We start from the raw sequence: 10,152 nt of genomic DNA on the forward strand, positions 1-10,152 counted from the left end.
CCAGCCACTATTTCCCCTGCTGTAACATTGGAAGGGGAACAAATTCAAGACAAACATCTGATAATTATATTCTATACCTGAAAAAAAATCACAAGTTTACAAAGTTTCCATATATACAATCTAATTATTGGGGATCATCTTAAAGTGAGGATCATTTTAGATTTGAGTAAATATGGTAAATGCAAGGTATTTTATTACCAGTAATAATTTTATTATTGTAATCTGCCATGCCTTGGACAGTTGTTCAGAGATTGTCACAAGTAGAACCTAATCAAATACATGAACCTGATTCTGCAGGGTCTGGTCACAAAGACAAGCATTAAATCAGCTGCTTGAGGTTTATTTGGAGACTGAGGTCTTACAGACAGCTCCCCACACCAACTTTAAACTTACTGAAAGCAGGTAGACAAATGTCTGCTACTCACACCTTTTGTAGATGCCCAGCACTTCTTCATTAATCTGCCTTGGAAAACCCTCTGTCTTTTCTCATTTTCATAAAGCGATCCCGGGGGGACAGGAAACTCCTGCTATCTCCACCCCATGAGGCAAGAGGAGCAGGAAAACATTCTCTCTCCATGTATCAGCTGATAATCTAAATAGCAAGTAAATTATCTGAAAGTCAGCAGCAAAGTAGCATCCCAAAAAGCTTAGTGCTCTACTTTCCTACTCTACCTGGCACACTTCTAGATAAACTTCCCACAGATCCTAAGGACAGGTATAGCACTAAGCTTTTTGGGATGATAGAAAAGCTGTTTGGGCTTTTCTGCACAACAGATGACACCACAGACAAAAGGACAATCGGAAGGTTGTGTAATTCTTGGCCTTAGGAAAGTTGGTTGGCTAGACACCTAGTCAAGAGAAAGATTGCCTGAGTGGAGCCAATGTAGGTGGTAATGAGCGTGCTAATCACATGAGCTGAGTTGCATTAATTTTTCTTCACTTGGGCTGATTGATTGTTGGTTTAGTTGGGATCTGAACCAAACATGACTTCAGATGGATCCTAAATTTGAGCTTAACCTTTCACGTGGCATTTTTTTTTACTAAGGATCACTTATTGTCACAGCTAAACATTGGGAATTTCCTTTCCTCAGGATTTTTCTTTGAACACTATATTTATGAACTGAAATGTAGATATCAATGTTCTCTCAGATTATGTGATCCTCCAGATGGAAATGTTGGATTATAGCATGTCTCATTTTTGTTTTATTAAGAGAGTATATTGTATTTAGCTATAAGCTTTCTGTAACTTTTTCTTACATCTACTTTTCTCCACGATTCACTAGCCATCAAAGCATAATGTTACTTTCTATTCACTATAGATTATCTACACCTCATGCATTAAATACAATATTATTTAAACAGTACACAGGAGCAAAATATGCTTTTCTTCTTTCCAAAGGAGCAGCTCAAAAATCAATTATTGATGTTTTATGATACTGATAAACGCAGATTAATAAACTTTATATGGAGGATCTCATCAGAAATGTTTGAATCCCAGGGAATTTAAAGTATTATGAACCGAAATATTTTCACAAAACTCTGAGCTTGTAAAACACATTGCCATGTTGAAAAAACAATCTACTCACAGTACTGGAGACTAGGAGCTATATTCCAGAAGGATGATAAGGCAAGCTCACCTAGCAAAACAGGAGGTAGGAGAGGGAGAGGTAAAGCATGCCTCCATCCCATAATACTTTTGGTAACACTGTTAACCCTTTTGTGGCCACTTTACTATAGTACTTATTAAAAAAAAAACACAGACTGGACTGATCATTCATTATTACATGTGTCTTTTGGCTTCAACAGAGTTACCCTACTGTAACACATAACTTAACAGAGATTTACAACATTTTTAACTAAAGTCAAATCTGCACTATGAATTAAGGATAGTAAGCTACCCTTCATAAACCAGAATGTCACAAGCACAAGTGTTTGTCTTGTATGAAGTGTGTTCTGTATATACATAGAATTATAGTACCTTTATATCTGTATAGCTATTGTTCCATATATTTTTCTCTGTATTTGCTTGTCTTCTCTTGATGCAGTTTGCTTCATCTTTTACCTTATATTTTCATCAGGCCTGTTTTTTTTGCTTAAGAAGTTTGCGCACATGAACTGGAGTCAAACTTTCAAACCCCCAAATTTCCAATGGCAGCTGATACTTGATAAAACAGTTCAGCCACCTCTACATTTTATTTAAAAATAATAATAACAACCACAGCCAATGCACTCATTCACTAAACAAAAGTTGAAGGAGTTTGCCGTTCGTGTAAATAAATAGAGATTAGTATGTGTAAAAAATCATGAAAGGCAGTGTAGATTTTATTTAATGAAAAATGCTGTGTCATGTGACACAGGATACTGGGCAAGGTAGACCTATTGTCTGACCCAGTAAATGGCAGTTTTAATGGTTTTTATGGGTTTTATCCAGGGGAGGGGGGTGTTCTAAGCCTAAAGCATATAACAGTAAGGTAGCCTAGTCAGTTGTATGCCTAACCACCTCACCAATACCACTTTTGACTGAATAACTGCTCGACTGCAACCTCTGAAATATGGTGACATTGTAAGAGAGCTTTAACAATGATAATGAAAACAAGGCTGCCATTTTGTATTTGGACTGATCAAGAAGGGGCCTGCATTATACATACAGCTACTTATACCCGCTATAAAGGATAATTTTGTTGTATTAACTCCATAAATTTGATAGAGGCAGCAAGGCTTCCACTGCATAATAGCTTAATTTTTCATTCTAATAATAACTGGCTGCCAGCTGAAATGAATGGGAGCAAAAACAAACATTTCTGTTCCATGACATGATCCATGACAGATGTACAGTTTAGGAGGCCCTGGGGCAGGGTATTCCAAGCCTCCCCTCCCTTTACCCAATGGCGGTAAAAGCATTAACACCAAGAAAAGACTGAACTGTAAAGGAACTCCTAGGAAAATGACCCTGCTATCCTCTGCTTAAATCCACAATTGGCAATATGCCTGATTTAAGACTACGCTAAGCAACCAGGATTTTCTAAAGTGCTTACAGACGGTGTGTACAGTACAACATACGTCTATAATCTGTGGAGAGGGAAATATCCCTCTTTCAATCACACACAAAGGTTTCTTGCTTTGCCTTTAACTGATTTATTTACCCTCTCCCCCCAAAACACCCCTCTCCTTGAGAATATATAGGCAATGCTAATAATTCCATTATTACAATTTATTATTTGTATCGATTCAGTGTAATGTCAGATGAAAATATGCATCCCTTTTTAAAATAAAAAAGCCGACAAGCTTGAATCTTGACAAATTTAGATGAAAATAGGGTTTCAATGGTTAGTGCCAACAAGTTACTCAAGCTTTATGTGAATATTGATTTACCTACTAAATGAAAATGAATAGCTACCATAACAATGGCATTGTTTTGCTGCCTCTGCAACAGACAGTACTGTCTTAAAGAAACCCCAGCCAGTTTCAGAAAGTGATTCAATGCTTCTAGCATGATAAGAAAAAAATCCACCCTAGTAAATATACAGATAGCCACACTCCTATTTTGTAATGATGTTTGGGGGAATTTATGCACAAAGATTTTTTTAGTTAAGCAAGAAGTGCTACAGGAATACCTTCTGTAAAATCCAGGGAAGTGGCTGGTAGATGTGTATAGTATTGTTGTGGATAGTGTGTGGATAGTAGAGCTAGGAGAGAGACCACAGAAGAAAAGGAAATTCCCCTCATTAAAATGGCTTGCCAGTGGGTCATTCCTTTGTATTGTATTGGACTTAAAATTCCCCAATGGCTTCAAGTAAAGTGGCCATTATACAAGTCAATAATTATAGTTGTGTCTGAGAGGCTATCCTATTACAATGTGATATAAATGAAAAAACATATCACCAAAGCCCTAGAGACTCAAGGATGTGATAAAGAACTAGAAATCACCCCCTATGGAAGATGAAATTGAGGGGGGGGAGGGGAAAGACTGCACACTTAGTGAATGAAAATGGAATGTAAAAGAGCAGCTCAGATGTTGGAAGCTGTCTGTAGACACTTTTAAGTTGTGGTCCTTCAAACAAGGAAAAGCAAGTTGTGACTGCCTACAATGGTCTACACCAAGTCTACATTAATTTTCTGTGTGCACCCAGGTTTTACTAGGGGAGTCTTGATTTCCTATATGTGATCCATTTTCCCCATTCTTCTGTTTTTACCTATTGCCAGGCAATAGAAGAAAAGATAACCAGCTGCTGGTGTTAAAATCTTGCTGCCTGTGAAGACACAGGTAAACCCAATGTCAAGCATGTGCCAAGGGGAAGCACTGGATCATCATCGCACAAGAATAAAATGCATGCTTCCTTTTTGAAAGGAATAAAGTAACCTACAGAGGAGACTGGGGTTTGCCATTAGTGCATAATAAATCTGATCAGTTCCTAACCATAGATGGACACTTGCACTGTTATTACAAAGACAACCGTGAAGACATCAAAGGAATTGAAGTCCATGGTGCTTGTGCTCACTGATGATTATAGAAAATAAAATGATCATGACTAAAGTAGAAGTAAGAGAGCTAAATCCATGGGAAGGAAACTGAGATCTGCAATGTTAAATGTAAAGGAGAATTTTATTCCATCTTTAAAAAGTTGACTGTCTGGTGTTTATAGCTAAAAGCATAGGATGACTCTTAGAAAGTGTATTAGGTATGCAGACAAGCAAACATAGTGACAGGTTGGGTCTCTGACTTCCACGGCAAGGCTAGTTTACTAAAGGCCAAACACAAAACTCTAGCGTAAACTCACCCCAGGCAGGTGTCTACAGGTGCAGGGAAGTGAGAGCAGATTTGCTGCTCAAGGCAGCAGTCTGATCTCACCCCCACCAGCCCTGCACTGGCCCCCTGCAGCAGCCAGGGGTAGGTCTAGGCTCCCTCTGGGTGCTAACCCAGGGACTGACAGGGAGCATAGGGCCAGGAAACAGCTGCCTCCTGGTGGGGGCTAGGAGATTGCTACCAGGCCCCAGGAGCTGCCTGCTGCTGGGGAGGGCTCTGCCACCAGAGTCCAAGTGAGGAAAATGTCCCCCTTGCCCCAGAAGCAGGGAGCTGCCAGCCCAATGACAGAGCAGGGGCTGGGAGATGATTGTTCCAAGCCCCTGCTCTGCAGCTGCAGAGTTGGGCTGGGAGCTCTTTGCTGCTGTGGCAGGGGGACATTGTCCCCACCTGGGCTCTAGTGGCAGAGCCTACCTCAGCAGCGGGCAACTCCCAGGGGCAGGGAGCAAGTTCCCACCCCCTGCTGCCTGGCTGATCAGAAGCAGATGTGCTCCTGGTAGGCAGTTTACACTTGCCATACTACTCAATAATTATTCCCAAGTAAATTTGCTACTTGCATTTACAGATAGAAAATTTGCTCCCAATTAGAGCAAATTACTATTCAGTACGTTTCTGCACATGTAGATGGTGAAACTTACTGGGTGTATCTACAAGTGCATTTAAGCGTGACTAAATTTAATGTGAATTAAACAAATGCGTATTAAGTGATTTTTGGCAGGCCTTTTTGCCTGCAGAGACTTGGCACTAAAGTTAGTTCACTTGGCACTAAAGTCCCTGCCATGTGCCCCAGTGGTTGGGCAGACCTGGCACTAATGTTAGTGCCCGGTCACTTCTATATGTGTGTTAATGCGCTTTAACTAATCATGTCTAAATTTGATACCTCCAAATGCAGGCATCAAATTTAGGCAGAATTAGCCTAATTTCACCATTTTTAATGAGCATTATGGATGCATATGTGTAAATGTGCACCCATAATGTGCATTAAATTAGGCTACTGTGCATTAACATGTCTTGTGTAGACACACCCACTGCGCAGTAATTTGCTCTAATCTCGAGTAAAGCATCTTGTGTAGGTGTGCCCGCTGGGAATCAATTAAGTACCGTTAAACCCATTTAGGTTCAATGCTTCAAAGAGGGATGCTTTTCTCATGGTTTTTCTTCACTAGGAGATTAGGTAAGAACAAAATCTTAACAAGTTGCATAAACTAATACAAAGTTAAACATGGTTTAGTGGTTGCAGGAAGAGACAAGTAATATTTTAGATCTTGTCAGCTAGTCATGGTGAAATCATTGATTCTAGCAGCATTTTACTGAAGACCAGCTAACAATGTTAAACATGTCTACACTGATGGTTAAACCATTTACATTATAATAATTTTTAACAGGACTCTTCAAGGATGTATTCTAATGCATCCTAATTTTCTAAGGGAGGCAAACCCTGGAAGGGGAGAAAAACCAGGGAGCTGCGCTAGCTAGACACTGAGGCAGAATAAATGGTAAACTACACACACACACACACACACACACACACACACACACACACAAAACAAAGCCAGAGTTAGGCAACTCTGTGCCTTTGGAAATCCAAGCCTTTTTTGTTATTGTTGGCGTTTTGAACTTGCTGCCTATAATAGCACATAGAAGGAATGCAGCTGGAGACTAGTGCCAAACTGATGTCAGTTTGGATTAAACCAGAGGCCCCACAATAAAAACCTACCCAGAGTGGGTGATTTTGCATTCAATTTTAAGCTTCCCTTGAACACTTCTCTCTTGACATTTTCTTTTTGGTCCTTTAACAGAGACAAGTTTTTCTGTGCTCAAAGTCAAATAAAAACTATCCCCTTTCAGACAAGCTACTCACTGCACTGTTGTTGTTGTTGCTGTCTATACATGTGCTTGCTATGTGAAGCTTTAACTTGCCACCTGCTTCAAAATCCCTGTTTAACCAAATGAATATCACAGATTCCAAATGGATATACAAAGTAAGAGGATGGCAACCTCTCACCAAATGCTTTGATAGAAAAACACTTATCTTTTTGTTATTTGTGTGTTATTTTTGTGTTAGTTGCTATTTGCGTATCACATTGAATATTAGCAACATTGACTAAATGATCCAGTGCCTTTATGTTGTGGAAACAGAGGCCTTTTCCCATGTCCATATTTTAAATTTATGCATAAATGCATAGATGCTGAAATAAGTGCTCACAAGCCTCTGGGCAGATCCATATGCCAGCTTTTTCTTTCATCATATATACCATTCTCAGGTAGACAATATTGTGAAGCCTACATACAGACTACACATGCATGTATTTTGTGCACTGTATGTGCATGCACGTTTATGTATGCGTGTCTTCCTTCAACCTCCCCCAAGCCAATAGATCCTCCGTCTGTCAGCTATTTCACTGAGCCAGACTAGATCATTGAGAGAAAAAACACAAATGTAGCAGTTGTGTAAATGCCTCTGAAAAATCAACATAATCATAGTGCTTTGCCCTGACCCCACCAACTCTGGTGGTCCTTTATCTTGATCACTGCTATGACATTAAGGAGCCTATGTCTCCTTGATCACATTGGAGTACCCATCCACTGTTTTTCTTTCCTAATGGTAATGGGCCTTTGCTTGACCAGTGACGATAAGTGAGGGGGCTTTCCAGCTTCCTATTATCATCCTCATTACTCTTTCTTTGTTTCTTTTCTTCCTTCTTTTTGAATTAAAAATGTTTAAATTAGTTCAATATGTCTTGAACCTCTACAATGTGATGCTGTCTGTCTGACTCACTTACAAATTGAAGTGCATATATAAAAAAAAATTGAATCACTTCAGTGATTTTAAATCACTCTTCAATGTGCAAAGTAATTTAAAATTACTGGAGTGCTTCCAATTTTTATTAGACCTTGAATTTGGAAGTGATCGAGGTTCTTCTGGGCATGAGCAGTGCACTGTGACTTAAAATTATTACGCCTTTATTTTTTTTTTAAAAGGTGGATTTCACTTTACAATGGAAACCATTGAGGAGACTGTGGAACAATACTGAAGAACCAAATAGGGGTCACATAATTCCAGAAAGTCTCAATCTGGAAAAAATCCTTGCACATTAAAAAATCCAGAAGCACTACAATGTTGAAGTATTCTACATTAAGCTTGGACTTCCATTACCATTCCTACAGCACTTTTGCATTTAATTACTTTCACTATATTTAATTGCTCTAAATTTAGCAATTTACTAAAATCAATATTAGTACAGAATAAAGAGGTCTGACTTTCTCCTTAAGTCTTCCAGTCCCTTACTGATAGGAATAGTCTTTATGCTCAAGACTCCTCCTTCTGGAGGTCTATATTTCTTTATTTCTGCAAGTAGTGCCAGTGAAGTTAATGTTCCTTCCTTACACATATGAGTAGATCTGCTAAAGTTAGAGATTCTTTCTTATTCACTTGAAGCATCCTGTTGAAAACAATGGGATTTGCTGCCGAAGTGAAGACTAATGTGAGTTAAGTTTACAGGACTGGGCCCTATGTTTTTTCTCTCAGACATTTTAAAACTAACCTGATCACTTCTTCTCACTACATTTTGAAATTGTGACCATTCACATATATGATCTGTATATTTTTTGTAGGTGAAACTGCCTTTTAAACTGAAGGCCTTGACCATCAGAATTGTATAATTCAGAATAAATGAAGACAAAAACTTGATAAATTAACATGAACAAATACACCTAATTAACTGTCTTGAATCCAGTTAATAAGAGAAGGGCATATATGGAAACAGGCTGACAGAGCTGTGTCAGCCTGTTTCCATATTTGCCAGGCTTCACAGAAATAAGTGGTTGGGCAAGGTCAGCACTGAGGACTCCAATTCTGTCCCTGTTTTTAAAACTGCATACACAAAGCTTGGTCATAACCCAAATGGGCTCCATGGAACATAACTGCAAAAAGTTGTTTAGGAGAGTATGGTTAGTAGTCACAAGTGGGCATCCTTGGTGCAATATTTATGTGCAGAGTAGTCATTTAGGTTAAGGTCTGTTACCTGAGACAACACATGTCAAGCCTGCTGTGGAGTACTAATACCACTTGCTCTGGTGTGCATTTTTCTCCTGTCCATGTGCACCTCTCATCACTGATTTTTTCCCCTAGGATCTGTCTTTTAAAGAAAAAGAGTTTGATTGTTCAGTCAAAAAGTGTCAGTTGTTTCCCATAAATCTACTGGGTGAAATAGTTCTTGTGTAGCACCTTAAGATTGTTGAGTGGCCCTGTAATAATAAGCACTGTATAATTCAATGCATAATTTACAGTATATTAATATTTTTCCCTTTCCCAGTACTCTGAGAAAAAGCATATAAGTGAATCATAGAACCATAGAAAGAAGGACCGGATGGGACCTGTAAGATCATCAAGTCCAGTCCCCTGCCATGGGCAAGAGGTAATTAGGCTCAAACGAGCTTAATGAGGTTTTTGTCCAGCCTACTCTTGAAGACCACCAAAGATGGCGACTCCACCACCTCTGCTGGAAGTGTGTTCCAGATTCTAATTACCTGTACATAAAAGAAGTCTTTCCTTATGTCCAGCTGAAACTTTTCCTCGACTAGCTTGTGTCCATTGGTCTGCGTCTTCCAGTGGGGGGAGAGGGCAGGGGGCGGGCTTTTCTGAAAAGTTCTTCTTGATCATGGTATTCTCCCTTGACATATTTGTAGGTGGCTATCAAGTTACCTCTCAGCCTTGTTTTGGTCAGGCTGAACTAACCCAGATCCAGAAGTCTCTCCTCATAGGGCCTGTCCCCCAGACCCTTGATCATGTGGGTAGACCTTCTCTGCACCCTTTTGAGCTTGTCCACATCCTTCTTGAAGTGTGGTGCCCAGAACTGGACAACGTACTCCAGCTGTGGCCTCAGCAATGTCGAATAGAGGGGCAAGAGCACCTCTCTGGATCTGTTGGCGACACACCTGATGGTGCACGCCACAGTTCAAATGGGTCACTAACTGGCTGGAGGGTCGCACCCAGAAAGTGGTGATGGATGGGTCATTTTCAACCTGGAGGGATGTGGGCAGTGGGGTCCCCCAGGGCTCGGTCCTCGGACCTGCGCTGTTCAACATCTTCATCAGTGACTTGGACAAGGGGGTATAAAGCACCGTATTCAAATTTGCCAATGACACTAAGATGTGGCGGGATGTGGGCACGCTAGAAGGGAGGAATAGGCTGCAATTGGACCTAGACAAGTTACAGGGGTGGGCAGATGAGAACAGGACGGATTTCAACACTGACAAGTGCAAGGTGCTGCACCTGGGGAGGAAGAACCAGCAGCATACCTACAGGCTGGGGAACTCCCTCCTTGTCAGTGCAGAGGCAGAAAAGGATC

The 10,152-nt window shown here is 40.2% G+C and overlaps 1 long non-coding RNA gene across 1 annotated transcript in view; it reads right to left on the reverse strand.

Moving 5' to 3' along the window:
• The window catches only part of LOC102375448, a 36,053-nt gene extending 34,431 nt beyond the window's left edge, over window positions 1-1,622 (reverse strand). Inside the window, exon 1 of the long non-coding RNA XR_001357847.2 lies at window positions 1,587-1,622. This is a non-coding gene — a long non-coding RNA (uncharacterized LOC102375448). The remainder of the gene's footprint in view (window positions 1-1,586) is intronic.
• Between the last annotated feature and the right edge of the window lie 8,530 nt (window positions 1,623-10,152).

The sequence above is a fragment of the Alligator sinensis genome, unplaced genomic scaffold, assembly GCF_000455745.1.
Source record: "Alligator sinensis unplaced genomic scaffold, ASM45574v1 scaffold939_1, whole genome shotgun sequence".
Lineage (NCBI taxonomy): Eukaryota > Metazoa > Chordata > Crocodylia > Alligatoridae > Alligator > Alligator sinensis.